Here is a 26719-nt window from a genome sequence, read left to right as displayed (position 1 = left end):
TTCATTGTGAAAGAAGTTGCCTTTGTGCCTCCACTTCTATGCTTATACCTTTTTGCCTTTTGTTGTGAAGGACTTGTCTAGCTCGCAACCAATCACTATGATTCCTTCTACTAGTCCAAGAAAGAGTGTGTAGCTCAGAAATGATGTCGTCTTGTTCATAATTGAGGTTGAGTTGTGTGAATGGTAAAAGTTTGTCTCCTGGGAGTACCATGTTAGGTCATTGTCCAACCATGCAATTGAAAGTTGAGGGGATTTTCACTTTAGGCCCTCCTTCTAGCACCAATTTCTCTTGACAGGTGTTTTGACACACTCACCAATAGTCATGTAGTTTATGTGAACACTCCCCACCTCTCCTGAAAAGTGATAAGTTTTTTGGAACAAACCACTCCAAGGTCTCTATAGTCGGTTCTCGACGGTGATGGACAAATCAGTGGTTGATGCAATCGTACTTGTTAAAGGGGCCTTCTCATTGAAACAACTTCCAATAGCTTAACTTTTTTTTTTGTTTGTATTTTTACGGTTTAGATTCTCTTTCAAAATAAAGCGTAAAAAATAGATCAGGGAAACAAGAAAATAATAATGGAATGAATGCAATAGCAACTTGACAAACTACACAATTATCACCTTGCATTCTAAATATCATCAATATCATTCAATCCAACATTCAATATTGGACCTCCAATAAACATGCAGAGTCATGCAACCTTACAAATCCATGGAAATGAATACCAACACAATATTGTTCTATCACATCAATTCTCATACACCACTTACGTGTGCAATATGATTCATAAAGAAATAAAGCATAAAATCAAAATAAGTTGTTGATTTCAAACAATAGACATTACCAGATTGCAAAGAACAAATTTATAGCACATACGCATAAATCAAGAAATCTATAAGCTTCTTCTTATATTAACTCCAAAGAATGTATCATAACATCTACTCAAACTCATAAAATATGCATTAAAATATCTAAAATAATATCTAATTGGGCCTTAAATCATCAATTTGTGGACACTTACAATGAATCAAAATCTCTAATTTATAGAGTTTCTTGTCCTACTTTCTAAGCAATAAACCTATCACTAAAAAAGCAAGGAGTCATAGATGACTAGCAAGTCTCTGTCTAGAACTCCAGTTAACTACTATGAAACTGTGACTGGGTGAGCATTACAAAAATAGTGTTGCATGATCCAACACTTCGTAATCATGTAAAACTTTCTCAATAATTCTAGGTACATGTTGGAGCGGTAGTTGAAGTGCCAGTCATAGTGACATGCAAAATTCTTCAAAAAATACCATGCTATCATTAGAAACTATATGCTCAACTTCTACTTCTTTTTATAACTCTTGTAGTTACTAATGATGCATGCAACTACCTTAGTAGGAGGATCAACAACATGCTTGATTCTAAACTTGTACTTCTTCAAAATATCCTCTGCATTCTTACTTCTATCTTTTAACTTCTCTATTTTGTTTGAAGCTTGTTGAGTTTGAGTTATTAAGTACGTATATCTATCCATTAACTCAGCACTAAACTTTTCAGAAGTTGTAAAATATCATGCCACATATGTATCCCACTAACGGAGTACATTGTCTTCCTCTAAGTGCCAACATTAAGGATACCAAGCCTAAAAATACCCAACAACTTCCCTACAAACTTTTCATACTTCTTTATTGCACTAAGGAGAGGAGTGTTGGTATTATGGATGACTTTGTCATGTGTTGCATTGGTTTTTTCATTGATGTCAACACTTATCTTTCTGGAGGTCTACATTGATGATTTGACACTCTGGTTATATTGGTTTGTTGATGCACTGACACATTGTGGTCTTGGCATGGATATTGGCTTGTGCACACTCACCGGCATATGTTTCACCGACAGCTCAGGAAGTTGATGATGACTTGTTATCATCTGGAGATCATTTGGTTATATCGAAGACATGGATTGGATGTTTCTATTTGGGGTTTTTCTTATTGGACTAATTGGGTTCACATATTTGCCTTCATTGACAGATAGGTCTAGGTTATGGACCGGTAAAAGATATCATATTGCAGATCAGCATGACACGTTTTGGAAATGGTTTATTGATTGGATAATGTGTAGATATATTGAGGCTGACATAATGTATCACTTCAAGACTTATTTTGTAATTGATTTAAATGTAACATCTTTAGTGAGTCAACCTCATGAATAGGTCTTAGGTTTTGTATATATAATTGTAAGATCTTATTTGTAAGATGTATGCTATGAGAAGTGTGCGAATATTGAAGATAATCGTGAAGAGCGAAAATAAGCAGATCCTTGTATGAATCACATAGACATTATTTGAAGGTTGAAGGAAAGGTTATGAAGGTTTTTGGTCCTCATGCGCAGAGCTTAAACTGGCACTAAATATAGCATTGAAGATGAAATATTGAAGCAATACATTGTTATTAGATTTAACCATCCATCTATAGTCAGTGTGACTCCTATTTTGTGATTGAGAAATGAGCTCTAGGCGGTTGGCCTTTCTGCATGTCCAGATCCCTTATTGTATACACTTACTATCTGCAGTAGTATCATCTGATTGTGGGTAAGGTTTCCCACTATGGTTTTTCCCCTTAGAGGGTTTCCACGTAAAAATCTCCATGTCATGTGTTGTGGATGTTGCTTTCCTTTCTGTTTGATGCATTAAGCTGCACCGGTAATAATATAACTGTTAATCTTCTTTACTGACACTGGTTTTAAGTTGGAATAATTTGTTTTGGGTTATAATTTATTGACAACTGATTCACCCCCCCTCTCAATTGTCCTTCACGACTCCTAAAAAGGAGAACATGCATCTATTATGTCCTTCCCATACCGCTGAAGCATCTCATTATTCAACTCCAAAATGTATATATAGGACTGTGAATTTTCAACACTATCTCCTCCCAAGAGATCTTCACCCATTATGATATCCTCCAAGAGATTCAAAATCTTATTCAAAATCTGATATTATTTATCAAAAATATGGAGCTTTTTCTCCCACTGTTGAGAACATGAAGCTAGAGATTCGCCTACCTGTGTGGCTCTCCTATATACCTCCATGGTATTCTGCAAAAACAATCTAATCTTAGAAGCATTATGCTATGTATATGTTTTTGCAGTTGTAGCCACCTTTCTCACTTCAATGATTGTCTTCATGTTGCCTTCTGGAAGTGATGAAGTTGAAGGTAAACTATCATCTACACACACATCCAGTGGTTTTCCCATCTCTATGAGTAATTACTTATACTATTCCAACTGTGATTTCACCTCTGAGTGAGAAATGTGTTCTTTCTCTATCCCGCTCCTCACCACACTAGTAGCCAGTTCCATAGTATCCAATTCTCCCCACTTGGTCTATTTACCCAATTTTATTTGTGAAACTTGGTATTTTGGGGAGCTCTAGCCTTCAACTTGTGTAGGAAATGCTATATCGTCAATCACCTCACCAAAACGGTTCTAGACATATGATGTACATTTTTGCCATCTTTGTTTTTCTAGGTTCTTCTGTGATTGCTTGTTGCAAGGTAATCTTCGACAATACCACTTTCTTTTTCTTCTTAAAGGTGAAGCTCAACCATTGTATTATGTCCTTGTCCTTATCACCTTCATGTGGTATGATTTATATAGTTACCTTGTGTACCTTTGATTTCTCTTCTGCTTCATCCTTCTCTTCCTCCTCTTGCTCCAGAAGTTGAATGCCTTGGGTTGACATATCCGGTTTAACTTGGCTAGTTTGGAGAGCGATATCAATATTCAACTATTGTTGTTTGTGCAACTCTCCTAACCTATCACTTACTTCCTCTTGAAATCCTTTATCATTTTTTCTCTTTCCTTCCAGTTCGCCCTCAGCTTCTATTTCATTTAACAAATTTTCTTGATCTTTAGGGGTTAAAAGCAATCTTTCATCATGTTCATCCTTGGGGTCAACTTGTTCTCTTTCTTCTTCAACCAGTTGTTTCTTCGGTAGATCTTGTTCATCTATGTCCATAGGATCCATTGGTGCCTATTTCCTGAGATGAACAAACTTCTTTCTTTTCTTCTTCTCAATTTGCTTTTGCACCAATTGTTCACTGGGTTGCTCATCCTCTTGATCAAAATCAGATTCAATGTTATGAATAGTGACCTTTTGCGTAGCAAGAGTTAATGTTTGCATTAATGGAGGCGATATTACTGATGTTGTAGCAAAAATGTCAATTGGTACAGACACAGGCACTATTATAGGGATTGTAGTGGTTGATGATGTTAAAATTGGAGCATGTATTGTAGCGGTAGGTGGAGGTTGAGTAGATGTTGTTGTTGTATCAGGAGGGGGTTGAGTAGATGTAGATGTTTCCTTATCAACCTTCTCTTTCTCATCTTTCTCCTTATTTCCTTTTCCTAGTACCTTCCCAATAGAAGCCCTAATGGGATTTACTTCTGCAAGTGGCACATCTCCTAGCCCTTCCCTTATTCCAAAATGTGTTTCCTTTTTCAATATCTCAACCTTTCTCATTTGTACTTTTACCTATTCTAAAAACTCTCATGTGGTTGGCTTAGGTCCAACAGTCTCATTTGGTTTAGTGGATGTATTCTTTCTTCAACTTGACCTGGTTCTCCAAGCATACACCCTGTGTACCCTTGATTGGGGATTATCCATGATTGATTCTTTATGCTTTCCTTTCAAAGTGCTTGGTCTATTCCTTGAATTCAGCCATTATCTAGTCCTCATTATAACATTTTCAATTACGGATTCTATATTTATATCTCCCTACTTTGACCATCTTATTGGAGAGAGGAGCTTCTTATCAATTCCTTGTTCCCTGTATGCTTGATCTAATAATTCACCATCATCCCTCAATTCTTCAGGTAGATTGGTCTCTATTTCAAAGTTCTTTATTTGTGGGACTGAGAGCCAAGAATATTTTTTCTCTCTAACTTCAAAACTATCTTGGGGGTTGGCCAAAACTCCTCCAAGCTCAGTTTATGCCTGTCATAGGCTTTCGACATCATCTGCTTCAGTTTTCCATATGGGTCATAATGCTCCTCAGCATAATTAAACTTTGTCAAATGTAAGTCCTGAAGTTCTTGCTTAGTCATCTTAGGTACTTGAATGTTTGAAAAATAAAAATAACCAATTGAAACAGAGAAATCCACACCAGTATCATGTTTTGAAGACAATAGTGATTGCAACCCGACCATCTATCTTACATACTCCAAGAGTATCACCTGACTATTGCAATATCTAGGCAGCAGCATGGGATTCCCTGTGAAGCCACTAACCCTGATGTATGTGGACCGTTGATTTTGGATGAACCAACATGCCCATTCCCTTATTATCACCATAGCTTCTGGGCTTATTCGGTAACTTGTATCACTTGTAAGTTTTATAATAACGGGGAAGAGGAAGGCATCATTTCTCCTTTTAAAATGTATCTTTGCATTGCCTAGGGGGAGTTGATTATAATACTCCCACACCTTCTTTTTTCCCTCTTCATCACCTAGGTGGCCCTTGGTCTGCAATCCTGGAAACTTGTCTGCCCGAGCAACTACCCAGATAACATATGAAGTAAAGAAGAATTTATTTGTTTTTTGTACATCAATCAATTGTTTGTATATGCTATCTAAGAGGATTTGGGCCCATTCAAAATACTGCTTCCCAATCAAAATAGTAGTCATGCATTGAAACATCTAGGGGTGAAAATGTCGGCAATCTTGCTTCTCGAAGCCCTTGCTCAACATGATAATTAAGTCCTATTGTGGCTCCTTGAAATCAGCCCTTAGGATGTCACTGGCCTTGAACCCTATCTTTCTCTCCTCTTTGAACCTATTTTTATTCATATGTCTCTTGCAAGAGGTGGTATCCTTATCTCATACTACTGCACCTTCCTCCTTAGTTGTCAATGACATTTCATCCCTTGAAGGAATACCAAAAGCAAACCCTAGCATATCTACTGATAAATCAATTACTATTCTACCTTGATCATCTATGCACTTCCGAGTGTCTGCGTTGTAGCACTGTGCAATAATCATGATAAATTCAGGGGCTTGAACATATTGTGGAAATATGGTTGCCTCCACCAGCCTCGATCTCTTAATTCTCCTATAAGGAGCCTCCAACCTTGGCTTCTCTACTTGTGTTTTGATGTCCTCTAGTTCAACATGTCCCACCTCAGTATCTATCACCCACTTGATCTGGTCATCTAATTTAGAAGCATATGTCTGTCCTTGGTAGTGGTACTTCATGGTTGTGGGAAAATTTTCCAATTCCTTAACTTTCTTGTTGGAGGTTGGGTCCATTTAATTGCTCTGATATGCAAGAAAGAACCACAAATTGGCCTATCACATAGTCAAAAATATCAATAATATTACCCACTTCAGGACTCTGGGGTTCTGGGATTCCGAGGTGAGAAACTCCTTCAAAAACAATTTACTTCGGAACTCCAGGGTTCCGAGGTCAGGACAAGCTAAAACAATAAATCTTGAAACTCTGGGGTTGAGGGGTTTCGGGGTGAGACAAAACAATGGTTCGGGACTTTGGGGTTCCAAAGTCTTGAGGTAATTTGATTGAAGGCCCAAAGGATGGTCCGAAACTGTGGGGTTTTGGGGTAAAAAAGAATGGTCAAAGGGGATCAACCTCAGATCTTTGGGGTTCCGAGGTAAAAATTAAGCATGGCCAAAACAGTAGAGCCCAGAACTCTGGTGTTCTAGGGTTCTGGGGTTCCATGGCCAAAAAAGGGAACAACCTCAAAACTCTAGGGTTTTGGGGTTCCAAGGTAAAAAAAAAAGACAATGGACAAAACACAAGACTTCATGATTCAGGGGACTCAGAATCCCAAACCTAGGGCATGGGAAAACCCGACACAAAAAATGAGAAATGAGGAAAAAGAAAAGAAACAAAGAAAAAATATAAACTAAACTAAATAAAACTAGAAAATATAAACAAGAAAACACAAGGAGGAAGAAAATCCACCATCCTAGCAGAAGAAAACTCATGAAATCTCAATGACAAAGAGGCACGAAGTCGGGAGACCAGAGATGTAAAAATAGAAAGCTTGAATGCACAAATGAGCTTAGAAAAGCTCATTTTCCCTATTAATACCCCCTTGATGAGTCGTTCGCACGATTTCCTTAAACATGACCTCAGAAGTTCGGGGTTTCAGATTTCAGAGGTGACAAACAAGAAAACCACAAACACAGCTCGAAACTCCAGGGCTCTAGACTCCCGAGGTGGAAAACAAGAAAGGCACTTCGAGACTCTGAGGTTCTGAGGTGAAAACACAAAACAACTTTAGGATTTTGGGGACCCGGAATTCTGAAGTGAGAAATGAACAAATAAAAAAACACAAAGAACTCAGAGTTCCTGGATTCCAAGGCTTAAATGCAAAATAAAAAGGGCATGACCTCGGGACCCTAGGGTTCTGAGGTTGAAAATAGGAAACAAAATCCTACCTCGAGACTCTGGGGTTCCGAGACAGGACTTCGAAACAACAAAGAACACCTCAGGACTTTGGGATTTCAGAGTTCTGGGGTGCAAAAGGAGAAAACTAAAATAAGAAAAGCTACAAAAAAGAAAAAGGGAGGGGACCCATATTTTCAAGACAAGGAAACTGATGGGATTAGGTATGCAAGATATAAGGATTCCCTAGCTTCATCAATCAAGGATTGCACAAATAAATTTAGAAGGACATCTTTGTCTTCACAAATAGATTCATGAGGACATCTTTGTCTCCAATATAATAATCATTATTTAATTTTATGAATGATTTTAGATAATCATCTCTTGACAAGGTATTATTTCCAAATAATTTTTGTAATGCAGTTCTCACCTCAACTAGAATGAGATTTTGATATCCTATAATTCTAATGAACTCTACTTTTTGGTATCTTTCTAGATTTAGGAGTGTCCTAGGAAGAATATGGCCTCCACCTCCTCCAATTGGATTGTTTTTAATCCACAAGGAGTAGATCCCCCAATGTTTACTTGTAACCCTTGTTGTGGAGCTGAACCTCCAACATTAAAAGCTAAAATCTTGTAAGATGATGTTTCAGGATTAATAGAATTGCTAGGCTAATCTATATTTCTAAATACCTCAGTCCTTCTTTTCAAATCATCTATTATCCTCTAAACCTCAATCCTATCAAATTTTGCCTTATGCTTATTCACCTCTTTTAGAATCTCTGATTCTCTTGAAGGTTCACCTTTATTTTTTAGATTCAATTACCTTTGGTGAATCATCATCAATTTGCATGCCATCTTTTTTGATCTCTTGATCTAGAAACAATGGCATTATAGAAAAATTGACATTCACTTTGTTTTATAGGAGACAAAACATGTCCATCAAATATGGTATATCTACAATAAGTTTTTAGTGGATTTTTTCTTGAGAAAATATTTTTTCTTTTATCTCATTCTTATATGTGTTCTCTTTCCTTTTTAATATTATTCAATATCTCATGGTAATTGGGACCTGTATAGGAATTTTCATCTTTGTCCAAATTTAATATATTCTCAAATATATCAATGACACCACTAGATGATTTATTATTGGCATTAATAATCTTATATTTATTTGAAGAACTAGTGTTAGGAGTGGAAGGCCTACATGTATTTTTAGCTTTCCAAGTTGGTTTGTCCTTATGCAAACATCCTACCAATTTCTTATGTAGAAAATTTCAAAATAGATATATTCTATCAATCATGTTTGAAATTTTTTGTGTAGTTCTACCCATTAACCTTTGACAAAGTCACCACCTTTGAAGAGAAATAAAAATAATAGATCTCACAAATCTGTTGGTAAAATATTATACATAAAAAAATTATAATCTAATCCATGAAAGACTTTATTTTTTCCTAGTAGAGTTGTCAATCGTTTGGTTCCTCGATTAAATTCCAATAACTCGTAGAGATTAACCTAATCTTGCACTCAAAGTTGTTTGAAGTTAGACTAAAGACTAGGAAATGCTTTCAACTATGTTTTCCTCTACAATTCAAGCTTTGCAAAAGCTAGGTGGGTTTCCCTTTATGACACGGATAACAAATAAGCAAAAGATCTATGACTCAATGCATAGTAGATTAGCTCTCATATACTTATGCCAAAGATTTGTGAATTATATCATTAACATGCAAGTTCCTTGTAACCAACTTTAATTCAAATATGAGGATTAAAAATAATTCAAGTAAAATAAAAAATAAATTAGTTTAATATATTTATGTAATGAATAACTTGCACAAAAGATGAAGATAAAATGAAATATGTTGCAAATATGTTATAATGGTTGAGAATAGCAAGCCACTTCAAGGCAAAAAACTACCAAATATTTTTTATGAGAACACAATTCATAATTTGATGATCAAATGAGACTGGCTGCCTCCTATATATACCCTATTTATACCTAGGATATCACTCAAGCTGACTGAAATAACCACATATAATCCCTAGGTCGACCTAAGTAACTAAATAACAATGACTTAATTAATATTTAAGGTAGCCACAAGCTAACTACTCAACCCTATAGATACTCTAGGATTAAGGGCATAGCATGCCCCCCTCCCCTCTTTAGAGAAGCATTGTCCTCAATACTAATCAAGTCTAGATGCTTCAAAATGAACTCTTCATCTTCTCATATGCTATCTTCAACTAGTAAATTATTCCACTGGATAAGATACTTTGTCAATGTCCTAATCCTCAACTTCTTTATACATGTTTGAATAATGAACTTTAGTTCCAATATGATTATCTCTTCTTCATTGAGTTGTAGTAATATAATTTGTGTAGGGATTGTATACACATAAAAATGGCTATGAGCAATTAAATAAATATTTTATATTTATTTAATAATTATCCTTCTATTAAATAGTTAATTTGAAAAGATTAATTTATTTAATTCATTTCATGTCCTATTAATTAATTTAATTGAAATATTTTATTAACTAATTCATTTATCCTTTTCCTCTAATCAATCAATTAAATATCTAATATTTAATAGTTATTCTTCCATCCTATAGTCTCAAATATTAAATGATTTCTCAATTATTTAATTCCTTTTCCAACTCATCTTCCATCTCCACTTCATCTTTTGCCAACTCATCCATCATGTGGCTAAATTAATTCGAAAAATTTAAATAAATAAATCTTTTATTAGCCACTTATCTCCAACTTCCAAAATAAATGAAATATTGTGCACATATTTCCTAACATTCTTCTATATTCTCTCTAACATCCCTATATCTTAGGAAGGACTTGAGTCCACTTGTCCTCTCATGCCTAAATCTTCTCCAACCATCCCTAGATTTCCTCAGTCTGCAACCCAGTCAAGGTGAGATGAGTGACACTTGTCTTCTCCTTCCCCCTTTCTCTCAACCTTCACCTTTGCTCACAAGCATCCAAATTTATAGATCTGATCATGACCATTGATCTCAGACACATCATCGTATCCTCTCAAAAGTCTATAAAAGTAGGAGTTTGAGTTGAGAAAGAGTTAGTCTTCAAGTTAACAATTTGAGTAAAACTTATGCATCCGTGAGTTTTATCTTGAAGCAATTTAGCAATTTAGTATTTCTCATTTAGCATAATTATTCAACTTTGAATCATTTGCATTGCATATCATAGTATCAATTAACTATTAGTTATCAATCCATTCTTCATATGCCATCTTGGAAGCTACTAGTGCTTGTCTGAGAGAAAATCATTTGCAACCAGGAACAATGGAGTTAGGACACAATGAGACTTAAATCATGAAGTTAATACTATTTTTTATTTTATATTCATTTCATGTAGTTTCATTGGTTGAGTTTGGATTTCTTGTAGAATTTCCTTTGTATTTTGTGAAACTAATATGTTGCAGGTAGTATTATGATGATGAAATTCAAGTCGACACATTTTGGCACCCACTGTGGGGCCGAAGCCTCGCATATATCTTTCTAATATCATGTATAGTTCTCGCAAACATAAGTTTAGTGCATTTGTAATCCAGATTCACACCTGTGTGAATTCTGACAGTGCTTTCATTTAATAGGTTAGTGCTTTTGTCTCACAGGTTAGCACATTTGGCAATTCAGTAAGCGCTTTTATTTGCAAATCAACGCATTTAATCCTTAGATTAACACTTTTGTCTCTGAGATTAACACATTTGTCATTTCGGTTAGCGCTTTGTTTATGAATTATCACATTTTAGTTAGCAGAGTAGTGCTTTCATATCTCAAGTTCATGCTTTTGTCCCCTAGGTTAGTGCTTTTGAGGTGGAAAACAACGCATTTGCTAGGATAGCGCTTTTATTCGCAGCTAACAAACTTTTTCTGCAGGTCTAAATGTCCAAGAACTGAAAATTTCAAACTACTAACATATCTGTGTGCAGGATTGTTTTAAAGCAAATTTCATGCATTTCCTCATGTAGTTGATTAGGAGTTTTATTTTGAAAAGTAACACATCATATCTTGCTCATTTAGCTTAACTAAGGGGATAAATTGACAGCATGCAACTTGCATTTTGAGTGATTTATTTAAAGTAGTTGCACATAGATTGTAGAAGGCTAAAATAAACTTATATTTTCTACACTTGATGAAGTAGTAGGTAGTATGCTCGCACTCTCATACGGTGATCAGAAAACCAGACCTCCTCTCTTTTATGTGTAAACTTTAGAGGGTCTACCTTCCTGAACTGCCTTGAGAGGGCCAATGAGAGGGGAACGACCCAAGTGGAAACAGGCTAATACCGATTCCTTCTGATCCACTCTAAATAAATCATGGTACTCCTACTGACGAGGGCTAGTTTCTAGCCCTCCTCGGTGGCAGTACATCGGTTTTGACGTGGCCTTGTGTGTTGTCTTTTTTGTGTGTGTTGTTTTTTCTTTTATTTTTTGGGTTGTGTTTTTTCTGTCTTGCCATGGCTTCTAGGTTCCTAGTGTTTTTTCCTAGCCTGGGTCACTCATGTGACCGTAGCACCATGAATAGAATTGATGAAGCAGGTGTTAAGGATGGAACTAGAGTTGAAATTAATATGGAGGATGTAGCTATGCAATAGAATAATGTCAGTTGTGGTGAGGGTTTCAAAGATCTATCTGGTAGCAAAGGATTTGGTGGTTGTGGTGAGGGTTTTGAAGGGGTATCTAGTTACAAAGGATCTAATGGTCTGCATAATAAGAAGGTTGTGGGTTCACGGGATAATAGGAGTTTTTAAGGCTTGCATAGCCTTAAGGATTCTGTGAATTCGCATAAAGTAAAGGGTTTTTCTGAGCCGCAAAGAAACAACATTCCACAGCCTCAACCTAGTTTGGGGGGGGGGGGTTTCTAGAGGCTCAGCTGATAGTGGTGTTTCCTCTACAAAAGTGATCGGTAGTAGAAAAACATCATACAACACTCTTGTGGTGTATAACCAAGTTACAATTTGCCCCCTGACGGCTGGATTTAATGGTAGAGTTCATAGGAAAGAAGGTGTGGGAGAGGTCGATGGTGTGGGAAGACCCTCAACCAATGGAGGTGGAATCGATAGAGGACATGTCACGGCTAGAGAGAAAGGAAATAATGGTAGGTCTTCTCCACCCATTCTAAAATCCCTCTATCTTTCTTTGAATGATGAAATGATAAAGGCCATTAGGGCCGAGCAAAATAGATTAAAGAATATTACAATATTTTTTCTTTGTTTGGATAAATATTCTCTGCTTGCTAGAAAATTTTTTGATGTTGGATTGGAAATATTTGGGGAAAGAATTGGGGATTCAAGTTAGTTTCTGTCATATGACACAAAAGGGTTTGTTTGTAAATTTTTTCAAAGCTCAAAGCATGAAAAAGAGGGTTTTGAAGAAGGGTTTTTGTAATGTTGGTAGAGCCATGTTTAGGGCCTTCCCGTGGTCTTCCAGTGGCAATTTTGAGCAAGTTACTGCTCGTTCATCCCCTAATTGGGTCAAAATCTGAAATCTTCATGACCAATTTTGGCCATTTATCCCTCAAATTCTAAAGCTCTCAGGCTTAGTGCTTCAGATCGAGGAGTCTATAATTACTCTCCTCCATATGAATGCTAGAGTCCTCATTGCTTTAGACCCATAGGTTGAATTTTTAGATGTTATTTCTCTATCAATGGACATGGAAGAATTCACATGGGAGTTATCTCAACTTGGCAACCTGGGAGCATGTTTTCACTGTAAATTAAATGGGCTATGAGGCATGAATTCCCAAGTCTTAAATAGCCCTCCTCGACCAATATTAATGTTGACTCAGCTAGTAAAAAAGATCAATCTTCTGGTCATAGTAACATTGATTCACAAGTGCATTCTATGGAGTTCCAACCTGCTGATCTAGTTGGTCTAAATGTCCAATCTGAGACTTTATCTCCCTCTTTTATCCCTCCTGGTGATTCCCCTCAAGTAGCCCCTGCTATACCTTATGTTTTGCCTGGTCCTTCGGAACTCTTTGTCTCCTTAGCTAATCCCCTATTTGATGAAGTTTATGAGGTTCTCCCTGCTACAGTGTCTATTCCTTCCCCTCCTGCTACCCCTCTGGATTCAGTCGCTGATCTTCTAGCAGACCATATTATCCTTGAAGCTTCCCTTGCCCCTTCTAGACTGACTGCTCAACAGCTTGCCTTGGTGGCTATTAATGAGAAGGCTAAGAAAATTTGACAGGATCTCAGTTCTGGCAAAAATCTGGTGGAACCCTCTGCAGAGCTCATAGTATCCTTAAATTGTCTTGAGGAGGACCAATTTACTGAAGTTATTTATAAAAAGAAAAAGAGGAAAATTATGGATAAGCAACCCCCTAACAATAAAAATAAGTTTGATAAGGTGGATTGCTTTGACAGACTGTACAAGAACCAAAAATCCCCCCTAGTAACTAATGATCCTAAACCTCCACAACTGGAATGTAAGGGGATTAGAGATGTCTGACAGAAAGTATGTAGTTAGAAGATGGTGTCAGCATTTGATTGATAAAGATGTGATCTATCTCCAAGAGATCAAGGTTGTTGGGTTTCATGTCTATACTATGCTCACTTTTTTATGGAATGATGTTGTTAGTTTCCACTATAATCATGAAAAGGGAAAAGGGGGTACAACCATCCTCATAGGCCCTAATTGGGTTGATAAGATTTCTGAACATGGTACCTCCCCTTTTCAAAGGGCACTGTGGGTCACCTTTCAGGTTCAAAATAAAATCATAGGTATTTACAACATCTATGCTGCCAATGACTATAGGGAAAGAGCTAGCCTTTGGCACTGGTGTTCTTCTGCTCTGCCTAATGCTCATTGGATCTTTGCTGGAAATTTTAATATGATATAGTATAGCATAGATAAACAAGGTGGGCTTAAACATTGTTGGAAGGGTAATGAATTCTTCTTCTGGCAGAAATTCAAAAGGAAGTTTAACCTTCTTGATCCTATTGAGGGGAAGAAAGGACACTATCCCAATATTTGGTTTACTTGGTACAATAATCAGAAGGGCAATACTAGAGTCTATTGCAGACTAGATAGGGTCTATAGTGATGTCTCCTGCTTCTCCTTTGATTCTAAAGGAGGTCTCTCCCCCATTATTGTTACCCCTGCTTACATCTATGACCACTCTCCTATTTCCACACAGATCTCTCTCATGTTGTTCACTAATCCCCCCCAAAGTGCAAACATTTTAAACTTAATGTTTCTCTTCTGTATAATATGTTGGCATATGCACACTCAAATGAGACATTGTATGTGATTGAAGGTTTTGTCATTGATGGCAACCTTGCAATCCTATGGCACCAGCAAAGGCATTATACCGGCATCAGCAGATCACACTCTACACCAGCACTCAGGACACTGACACAGAGGCCGACAAGATTTTGTTATATTATATTTTGTTTATTATTGTAAAACTTTGTAAGCCAACTTGGCAAATTGTAAAATGACTCATATATAAAAGAGATCATTGTAGACATTTGGTAATGAGTGAGGAACCATTCTAAGGAAAATACTAGGGAGACCTATTATGCAAAATATAGGCTAAGGGTTTATGTAAGAAGCAGAGCAGCAACCGGTATTGGATCAGGCATTATAGATGCTATTATAAAGCAATACAAGATATTGGATTTGTATAATCCTCATTGTAAGTCAGTGAGACTTCCCATTGAGCAGTGAGCTCTAGGTAGTTGGCCTTCCTACATGTGCAGGCCCCTATTGTAAGTAATATTCTCTTATTGGCCAGTTAGTGAATATTGTGGGTCACAAATCCCACCGAGGTTTTTCCCACACCGGGTTTCCTCTTTAAATCTTTGTGTTATGGTGTGCTTTTCATGTGGATGTTCTTAATTTTATTTATTGCATTATTTCTTGCATATCGGTACACTATTATAATATGTTCTGCATGTTTTAATTCAAGAAATTCTATACACCGGTTAGATACTGATTCACCCCCCCCTCTCAGTATCTGTGGGATTCCTAACAATTGGTATCAAAGCTTGGTCCTCTATTTTCAGAAGCCTAACAGCTTGAGGAAGATCATGACACCGGTAAAGATGGAGAATTTGATGAAGCAACTTGAAGGAGCTCTTACAGACTATGATGCAGAGAAATTGAAAAATATCAAACTAGAAGATGATTTAAGGGTAGTTCAGGATATCATCCAGGCAATTCAAGAAAATTTTACTATTGCAAGAAATAAGAGAAGAGAACTTTGTGAAAAATTGCAAAATGAGAATGATGAAAAGGAATCAATTAATGATATGATAAGCAAGTTGAAACAAGAGAACATGACAACAAAGAATGAGATGCAGGATATGACTATGAGATTTTGAAAAGAGATTGAGGATAGGAAGAAGAATGAAGAAGAATTGACCAGAAGACTAAGTGATGCAGCAAATGAGAACACAAGACTTAGCTATGAAAATGACATGTTGAAGACAAATCTGATGCATACTCAAAATGACTCAAATGAACTAATGAGACAAAAAGAAGTATTAGAAAGAGAACTAGAAATTGCAAATCAACATATAGAAAAATTCAAGAAAAACTCAGAGGAACTTGGCACCTTGCTGAAGAATCAAAAACCTAAAGGTGACACTTCTGGAATTGGCTTTGAAATTGGTGAAAGCTCCGGTACTACAAATACTTAGGATCACAGCAAACCGGTAAGACAACCTAATGCTTATAAATTCAATGGAAAATGCTTTAACTGTAATAAGTATGGTCATAGAGCAAATGAATGTAGATCTAGAAATTATCAGAATATCAACACACCCACCGGTCAATGTTCTAAATGCAACAAAGTTGGTCACAACTCTGAAAATTGCAGAATGAATGTGAGATGTTATGTTTGTGGAAGATTTGGATATTTATCTAATCAATGCAGAACACAAACTGGCATAGGTTATGGGAAAGCTATTCAGAAGAATAATGTAACTTGTTATGCATGTAACAAGATTGGGCATATTGCAAAATTTTGTAGAAGTAAAGGAACACTGATAGACAACAAAAGTTCTAGCTTGAAAGGTAAAGAAAAAGTTGAAGAGGTTAAGCAAGAATTCTCAAAAAAATGGATTAGAAAAGCTGATATAAATATTAGGAATACTCCTCCATCGGTAGAACAAACCAATGCTTCACTAGCAGGACAGAGTAGTGCTCCACCAACAGGAAGTTCTTCATCTAATTGAAGAAAGTTTCCCTGAGGGTTTGGCAATCAAATGACACATGTGCTATTATTCCCTCAGTTAGAGATAAGAAGTTGAAAATTAATTTTTACCGACAGACAATGTTAAGAGAATACTCAACCGACATGCATTTAATGTGGTAGATGGCAAAAAGACACTATAAAATTAAGGTTTTGGCTCCATTCCATTTCACTGAGATTTCAAACCTACGAAGAGCACAGAGATTCTGAGCTAAGACAGTTCGAGCAAGAGGCATGAACACTCCAAGCATTCATCCATCCTAAAGGCAGTAAAAGGTATTTAATCATGGCATCCACCTCTGCAATTAAATATATAGCAAACCCTACTATTATCAAAGTGATAAAAAGACCTAAGCCCGTATTTTAGTTAGTTCCCGAGGTAGCAAAGAAAGATGATACCTTAGGTGATTTTTCTCAAATTCCCAAGGGAGTTGTTTATGCTGAAGACCCCAGAATTTACATCCACTGCAACATTAAGGAACTAGGAGATGAAGAGATTAAAACCATGTTTAAAACTGTGATATGTGATAAAACCGGCAATATAAAAGATGAACACAAGATCATTGAAACCCTAGGATTTACAGAGATCCTTAGAATTCTTGAATTCCCCAAGGATGTGATTAGGATAGTCTTAAGCAGGGTACATGGTGAATTTTTCTAGTTAGATGCAGTCCACAAAATCACTAAGGAAGCTGTGAAAGCTGTCACAGGGTTACTGACCATCGATAAAAGGCCAGATAAAACCAAGAAGGTATCCAATGACCTAGTTACAAACCTAACTAGTGCAACATTCGACAAAAGGTCCCTAAGAGTTAATGATGTAACAGACATTAATGTGAGATTTATCAGCATGATATTAGGGTATAAAGCTACTCATGCAAATAGACTCAATTCAGTTTAAATTTTATGCATTAAGAGTGCTTACAATATGGTCACTAATAATGCAAAGATTGATATATGTGAATGGTTAAAAGATGAATTAATTGACAACCTTGGAAAGATTAAGAAGGACAAGAAAGGAAATTTCAGATTTGGAAATCTGTTAGCATGTCTGATGCTACATATAACAAAACAAGTTCCTGATATAGGCTACAAAGAACTTGGTTATGATATACTGGTAGGTAAATAGTTAACAGAACTATGCAATAACATGGGAGAAAACAAGGAAAACAATATTCATGACTTCTTTCAAGCATTAAAGGCCAAAATGAAGAAAAGAATCAGGTTATCACGAAAGATTGTCGACAAATACAAAGATGAAATATGCTTTGTAATCAAAAAGGATGAAATCTGGATGGAAGCAGTCATCCCTAGGACAGTTTGGGTAACCGAGATGGGCTATGAAATAGATGATCACATAATTGAAACATATGCTAAAGTACTTCTAGAAGCCCCCAGAGAACCTAAGGAAGAAATATTTGGTAGTGTAGAAACTATTGAAAGCCAAATACAATCAAAGAAAAGAGTGAAAAAGGTTGAGGCAATTGTAAGGAAAGGTTCCAGACAAGCAAAGGCCATCAAAGAAGATGTATTGAAGAAAATCGGTATAACAAAGGATGAGTTAGCAGCTCCACAACTTGAAACTCAGCTATCATAGGTAGGTACTTCTTCTGGGAGTGACATGCTTGCAACTTTCAAAAGAGTTGTAAGGAAAAGAGATCCCTCACTGACAACCACACCCTCACCCAGTTCGGACAAGACAAAAACAACAAGCAATGAGATCTCCGGTAAGAAAGGCTACACCAAAGAAGAAGAAACTTACACCCAAAAAGAAGAAGAGGACAAACAAAGACTTGGCCCCTCTTGACATACTGCTGAATGAAATTACAGAGGAAGGTAAATTGAAAAATATAGAGAAAATATATGACACTTTAACAGCTAATGAAAAAGAACAAGTTGAAAATAGTGTTATATTGCATATGGATATGTATAAGAAGTTTTTGATGGAAGTAGTAAATGAAATTCCAGATGAACTATTTAAGAGACTGGAAGCAAGAAGACAAGCAGTAATAGAACTGGACAAGAAAATAAAGATTGAAAAGCTACTTCTTGTTTATCCGGTAAACTCACCCAAAGAAATTGATGAGCTAATTGTTCAAGCCAATTGGTCAGTATTTTCTACTACACACCGACACATTGCTTTAATGGTTGGAAGAGTTAATGAGGTAACTGAGGAAACAAAAAATGGATGGGATATATTCTTAGTTGAAAAAGAAAAAAAAGAAGAATACAGGAACCCCAAACCCATAAAAATTTATCAAAAAGATAGAGACAAGGGTAAAGGTAAAGTTGGTGGACCACCTAGTATCAAGGTTAGAGACAACTTACCCCCACCTCCTTTGATTACTCCACCGGTAAAAACAATAGCTATAGAAGATCAATCGACAGCTGAGAATATGGATGTAGAGGATGGTAATACTAATCCTGAAGTCTTATATACTATGGATGTTGATACTCAAAAGATCAACATAGTGGTAGACAAAGATACAACTGATAAGACTGACGTGGCTAGTAAGCCTCCGGTAGCTGAGCAAACTGAAAACACATAGGAGAAACTGGTATAAGACAAAGAGAAAAAGGAAGAGACTCAGACTGAGTCAATGCAAGAAACAGAGCAACAGTCTCCAGAATAGGAACAACAACAATAGGAACAAGAACATAAGGAAACAGTGCCACCGACAATTAGAGAAATAGAAAAACCATTGATTAAAGAAATGCAGACACAAACAGACCTACCGGAGGTCAATACAAGCTTGGTTATTTCCACTGGTACTCATATTGTTGGTTCATCATCAGGCTTCAAATCAACTAATGTGACTGAGGTACTATTAGATTCAATCAAAAAGATAACAGATTGCAGCTCACAAGCTTACAAGGCAATTGATGATACCATACCAATTTTGAAGGTAATTGCTCCCAACTGTAATATAGACAATAAAGATTCTTTAGGACAACTTGATAAATTGTGTAAATATATCACAGAAAACATTGAGAAAATAAAGGAAGAGTCATTGAAGGATAAAGTAGAAATTGAAAAACAAAAATTCTTTGATGAGCAAATAAAGAAGTGTAACAGAGATTTTGACACACTTCTACTGGAATTGTGTAATTTATTGAAAGAGTACAAAACTTTGTACAAAGACACCTGTAAAACAAACTTTTTGATTGTAGATATAGACAAGAAGATGAGAAAGGTACAGGATGAGATCAATAAACTTGCAGATAATTTTGTTAACTCACCGGATACACTATTAGTTTTTGAGGAGAAGATAACAAATTTTGAAGAAGAATTACTTAAATTGGAAAGAGAGAAAGAGAGAATTGTGAATAAGGCAAAGCATCTGAGATTAAAACTGAGTACAAGATTGGACTATCTAGCATCACTGCGGAAGGAAGTATCTAAGGCACTAAAACAGGGATAGAAAACACCGACAGAGAATTTGCAGCATCTCACCGGTACAGTAAAGAGAAAAGAGACAATAATAAAGGATAGAAAGAAGTTTATGGACAGTATAAACTTGATTTTGGGAGATCTTTTTCAAATTGTAACCACCTAGTTACAAGGTTGAAACTACAAACTCTACTGACATCTTGAAAACCTTTGTCATTGATGCCAAAGGGGGAGTAGTGGGATGAGAAAATTCAATATCACAGGAATCATATGCTTAGGGGGAGCACACACATTTTTGGTAACATTTTTGGACTTTACATTTTTGGATACATTTTTTGAAATTTCTCATGAGTGTTTCCATCAATGCCAAAGGGGGAGATTGTTGGCATATGCACACTCCAATAAGAAATTGTATGTGATTGAAGGTTTTGTCATTGATGGCAACCTTGCAATCTTCTAGCACAGACAAAGGCATTATACCGACATCAACAGATCACACTCTACATTGGCACTTAGGACACCAACACTGGCACAAGAAAAGAAGTATATCAGCACAGAGGCCGACATGATTTTGTTATATTATATTTTGTTTATTGTTGTAAAACTTTGTAAGACAACTTTGCAAATTGTAAAATGACTCTTATATATAAAAGAGATCATTGTAGATATTTGGTAATGAGTGACAAACCATTCTAAGGAAAATATTAGGCAGACCTATCATGCAAAATATAGGCTAAGGGTTTATGTAAGAAGCAGAGCAGCAATCGGTACTGGATCAGGCATTATAGATGCTATTATAAAGCAGTACAAGATATTGGATTTGTATAATCCTCATTGTAAGTCAGTGAGACTTCCCATTGAGCAGTGAGCTCTAGGCAATTGGCCTTCCTGCATGTGCAGGCCCCTATTGTAACTAATATTCTCTTATTGGCCAGTGAGTGAATATTGTGGGTCACAAATCCCACCGAGGTTTTTCCCACATCGGGTTTCCTCGTTAAATCCTTGTGTTATGGTGTGCTTTTCATGTGGATGTTCTTAATTCTATTTATTGCATTATTTCTTGCATACTAGTACACTATTATAATATGTTTTGCATGTTTTAATTCAAGAAATTCTATACACCGGCCAGATACTAATTCACCCCCCCTCTCAATATCTGTGGGATTCCTAACATAATAATGATAATGAGATCACAATCAAAATGGTTACATATTTGTCCAAGTTGTGTAACCTTGACCTCAGACCTATAGAGCAGTGGGAAGAATTAGTTAATACTTGGAGAAACCTTTTTAGGTTTTTGGTAGAAAAAATGCTATGGATAGAAATAAGGAAGAAGGTATTCTGCAGAATAGACTTAATGAGATTGAGCTTGATCTCCAAGCTTGCAGTCATAATGATGTGCTTGAGATCGAATTGATCAATGTTAAACATCTTCTTAGAAAACACCAAAATTATAAAATCAAGAGTCAAAAAAATTAGAGCCAAAATGCATTAGCTCCAGGATGGTGATAAAGTTTCAAAATATTTTTTTGATATTATTAGGGCCAAGAATAGAAGGGAGTTTATTGAGGAAATTCAGCTAGATTCTAGAATCTTAAATGACCCTACAACTATAAGAGATGCCTTTGACAGTTTTTATAAGAAACTCTTTGCTTCTGAGCATGGTAGGGAGAATCAAGAAGCCCTTGAGAAATGTACTGGTCTCATCCCAAAATTTTTTTCCCCAAATGAGACCTTTTCTTTGGAAAAGCCTATCTCTCCTGAGGAGATCAAAGTTGCCATAATGTCTATGGCTAATGGAAAGTTTCCTGGTCTTGATGGGTTGCCTGTGGAGTTTTATAAACAACATGTTGAATGGATTGTGTTGGAACTTGTGGAGCTATATGAAGATGCCTTTAAAAGAGGCTCCCTTGGACCTAGCATTAATCAAGGTGTCATTAATTTTCTTCCCAAATCTGGTGATAGAACTCAAGTCAGAAACTGGAGACCGATCACACTCCTTAATCTCTCCTATAAAATTCTTATCAAACTCTTGGCTAGAAGGATTGCAGCTCTTATGAAAAAGCTTATCTCTATTACTCAAACTAGATTTATTCAAGGCAAATACATTCTTGAAAATTTAATAACTAGCTAGGAAGCCATGCATTAGGGCAAATATAGTGGACACTGGGTGGCTATGGTTGGCACTTTGTGATTAACATGCTTAAGGCTTTTGGATTTCCTGACATGTTATGTAAGTGGATACAGGTCTTGTTTATGGACTCCTCTACTATTATTGATGTCAATGGGGAACTTTCTAAGTCCATCTCCTTATAAAGATCTATTCACCAAGGTTGTCCATTGCACCCTCTCTCTTTGTCATTACAGTTGATGCCTTGTTCTATATTTTGAGAGATCCCAGCCTTGGTCCTCCCCTGAAAGGTATCTCCCTTCCCAATAGTGATTTTCTCCTCAATGCCCAATTTGCTGATGATACTGCTCTATTCCTTGAGCTTTCTCCTCCTAACTTTGACCTTGCCCTTTCTAGACTTAATCTCTTTTGTCTTGCTTTTGGTTCTAAGATCGCCCCTCACAAGTCTTGTGTCCTAGGCTGGGTTGATGATGCTCCACCTTGGATAGTCTCTAGTGCCTGGAAATGGGAAGGCCCTACCAATATTGTTAGATACCTTGGTATCCCTTTTGCTGTTGAGCCCTGTATCAGAGATATGTGGAAGTGGATCTATGAAAAAATCAATAAAAAGCATCTCAAATGGCAGACCCATTCCCTATCCTTGGCTAGAAGAATCCAAGTTGTCCAAAAAGTCCTGGCCTCTTATGATATGTATTTTGCTTCTTCTTGGCTTTTTGCCAATTACCAAAACAACATGCTGGATAAAATCTTGAGAGATTTTCTGTGGTCTGATGGTATTGGGCATAAGAAGAAGCATTGTGTTAGTTGGGAATGGTGTTGCAGACCTAAAAAATTAGGGGGGCTTGGCATCAAAGACCTCAAGGCCCATGGGGTGGCTCTTGCTTCCAAATGGATTTACAAGGCCCTTTGGGGAAATGAGCCTTGGAAAGTCCTTATCAGGAATAATATTGACAGATCTATTATCAAAAAAGGTAATCAATGGAAGGATGTTTCTGTATGTGACATCATTATGGGGGAATTCAAAATGATACTTTTTGTCTCTTGTGTGTTTATTCCTTCTGGAAAGCCTGGACCATGATTAGATCTTTTATTATTAATAGAGGGGCTGCTGGAGGGTTACCTAGATTTACTGTTGTTTATCGGTCCATTTGGTGGGGGCTAAAACTTAATGATAAGCCTCTTGCCCTGACTCAGAGTTGCTCCGCTAAACTCTGGTGGGGTAAGGGGCTTAAAGTGATTAATGATCTACTGGTGGATGAGTGGATGGGTTCTTGGGGGGAGATCAGTTTGAAGTATGACATTCCTTCTACTCAGAAACATACCTATACCCTTATTTCTAAGGCCCTAAATGGTGATGCTCTTGGTAAGATTGTGGACTCTGATTCTTTTCTTTGGGATGAAAAATGGTGTAATGGTGGTAGGTTGAAGGACTCTTCCACCAAGTAGATTTATTCTCTTCTTAAGTAGGATTCTTCTATCTCTATGTGGGTGACCCAGTGTTGGGGTTTTCTTTGCCCTTTTTTCTAATTGGTCTTTCTTTTTTGAGTACTTTTGGAAAGTTCTTGCGGAGGCAAAAAAAAATTGCTTAAAGTGGTTACTCCTTCTTAAGAAGCTTGTTGTTGGTTCTGTTTTGTCTTCAATGGGTTTGGAACCTGTTATTGTTAGGTCTCAGAGACAACTGAGAGGGGGGTGGGGGTGAATTAGTTGTCAAATAAATTTAAAACAAAACTACTTAATCAATTTACTACTTAATACTAGTGAACTAGTCTGTTATACCGGTAGACAATTTTAATAGATAATTGCAATACCGGTAAAGATTAATGCATGAAAGCAAAAGACAAATTCATCCACAACACATAACACCAATATTTGTACGTGGAAACCCTGTAAGGGGAAAATCTACGGTGGGAAACCTTACCCACAATCAGATGATACTACTGCAGATAGTAAGTGTACATAAATGGGGTCTGCACAAGCAAAAAGGCCAAGCACCTAGAGCTCACTGCTTAATCACAAATGGGAGTCACACTAACTATGACTGGATGGTTAAATCCAATAAGAATGTACTACTCAAGATAGCATCTTTATATGCTGGATTCAGTACCGGTTTAGTTCTGATATGCTTTCAAAAAAACCTAGCTTCACCTTCAAATGATGTCTGCGTGTATAGCTCTACTTAATCTCTCATATACCTTCTTACAATTCCTTTTTGCATTCCACATCCGATCTTACAAATAAGATCTTACATTTATACCATAACCTAAGACCAGTTTTAGTAGGTCGGCTCTACAAGATATTACAATAAAATCATTTTACAAACAATAAAATATCTGATGCAATAACTGATTCAACATGTCAGCTTAATGCATTTACAACAATAATAAATCATCTCCAAAGCATGTCGTGCTGATCTGGAAAAGATAAACCCGTCGGTGTATAACCTGGACCTATTTATCGGTAACAACAAATATGCAAATATGAATAAAACAATTCTCCAAGATAAGATGTCCAAACAATATCTTTGACATTACGAAGTGTTTTCCATGCCATTCCAAGTGCCGGTGATTATTATATCCTGTCGGTGTACCATATACCGGTGACTGTGCAAAAGTCACCTGCTTGCCGGTGAATGTTGCTGGATCTCCAAAGTGCTAGATTTTTAGTAGGTGTTGATATCAATGACAAAACCATACCAAAATACCAACAATCTCCCCCTTTGGCATTGATGGCAACGCAAGATGGAAAAACCATCAAAGTGCCAAAACAAAAATGCCAAACACAAAAACCAACAATCTCCCTAAAAGTAACAATCTCTCCCCAAAAGATAATGTGTTTTTCCATACATATCACTCCCCCTTTGACATCAAATGCCAAAGTTACAACAAAACAAAGTTCATATACAAAATACCAACCAATTCAATATACCAACTACTCCCCCTGAGAAGTAGCTTCCTCATCAAAACCAGAGTAAAAAGATTTCTCTATTAATTCTGTCGGTTGATGACAAACATCAATTTTCTAAGTTTCTACCAGTGGGGGTATGACCCCAAGCTATTCTCTAAGATATTCAAAAGTCTCCTTAGGTAGAGGTTTAGTGAAAATATCTACAAGCTGCTGTTTAGTATTCACATAAACCAGTTTTATTTCTTTTGCTTCAACATTTTCCCTTAGAAAATTCCGTTTGATGGAAACATGTTTTGTTTTAGAATGTAATATAGGATTCTTATATATATCAAGTGCTGTTGTGTTATCACAATAGATAGTTATAGGTTCCTTGCATTTTACCTTTAAATATTTCAACATTTGTTTAAGCCATAGTACCTGTGTACAGTTAGTTGTTGCTGCAACATATTTTGATTCTGCTATTGATAAAGATGTACAACTTCATTTCTTACTCAACCAAGAAACTAGTCTGCTTCCAAGAAAAAATCCTCCACCGGTGGTGGTTTTTCTATCATCCACATCTCCTGCCCAATTTGCATCTGTGTATGCACATAGTTCAAATTTTTCATCTCTAGGATACCATAATCCAAGATTTGTAGTGCCTTGTAAGTACCAGAAATTTTTATTTACTACTGATTCATGATTTTCTCTAGGATTACTCTGAAATCTTGAAACAATACACACTGCATTCATAATATTAGGTCTAGTTTGTGTCAAATACAGGAAACCTCCTATCATAGATTTGTACCTTGTTGGATTAACAGGTGTAGATTCATCCCTTAAAGATAGTTTGTCATTTGTAGTCATAGGTGTGCTTACCGGTTTAGAGTTTTCCATCCCAAATTTCTTTAGTAACTCTTTTAAGTATTTGGATTGACTCAAGAATATACCTTTATCAGTCTATGAAATCTGCAATCCTAAAAAGAATCTTATTTCACCAACCATAGACATTTTAAATTCTTTCTACATTTTAATAGAAAAGTCTTTACACAATCCATCTTCTCCTACAAACATTATATCATCAACAAAAACTTCTATAGCCAAGATTTCATCATTAGTCACTTTATAGTATAAGTTACTGTCAACATTACCTTTAGAAAAACCAATTTTCAAAAGATACTTATCCAATCTTGCATACCAAGCTCTTGGAGCTTGCTTCAATTCATACAAAGCTTTCCTTAACTTGCAAACCATATCTTTGTCATTTGTCAAAGAAAATCCATCAGGTTGTTCAATGAAAACTTTCTCTTCAAGATCTCCATTCAGAAATGCACATTTAATATCCATTTGATATACTTTGTAGTTTTTATGTACTGCAAAAGCCAAAAATAATCTGATTGCCTCAATTCTAGCTACCGGTGCAAAGGTTTCATTATAATCAATTTCTTCTTTATGAGAATATCCCTTACACACTATTCTTGCTTTATTTTTGATAACCTTACCATCTTCATTAAGTTTGTTTCTGAATACCCATTTGGTTCCAATTACATTTTTATCCTTAGGCCGGAGAACTAATGTCCAAGTGTTATTCTTCTTAATTTGTTCTAATTCTTTTCCATAGCTCTAGTCCAATATTTATCTTCACATGCCTCATTAACTAATGATGGTTCAATTTGAGAAATAAGACATACC

The sequence above is a fragment of the Cryptomeria japonica genome, chromosome 11, assembly GCF_030272615.1.
Source record: "Cryptomeria japonica chromosome 11, Sugi_1.0, whole genome shotgun sequence".
Lineage (NCBI taxonomy): Eukaryota > Viridiplantae > Streptophyta > Pinopsida > Cupressales > Cupressaceae > Cryptomeria > Cryptomeria japonica.
The sequence above is the reverse complement of the archived record's forward strand: the minus strand, read 5'-3'. Positions refer to the sequence as shown.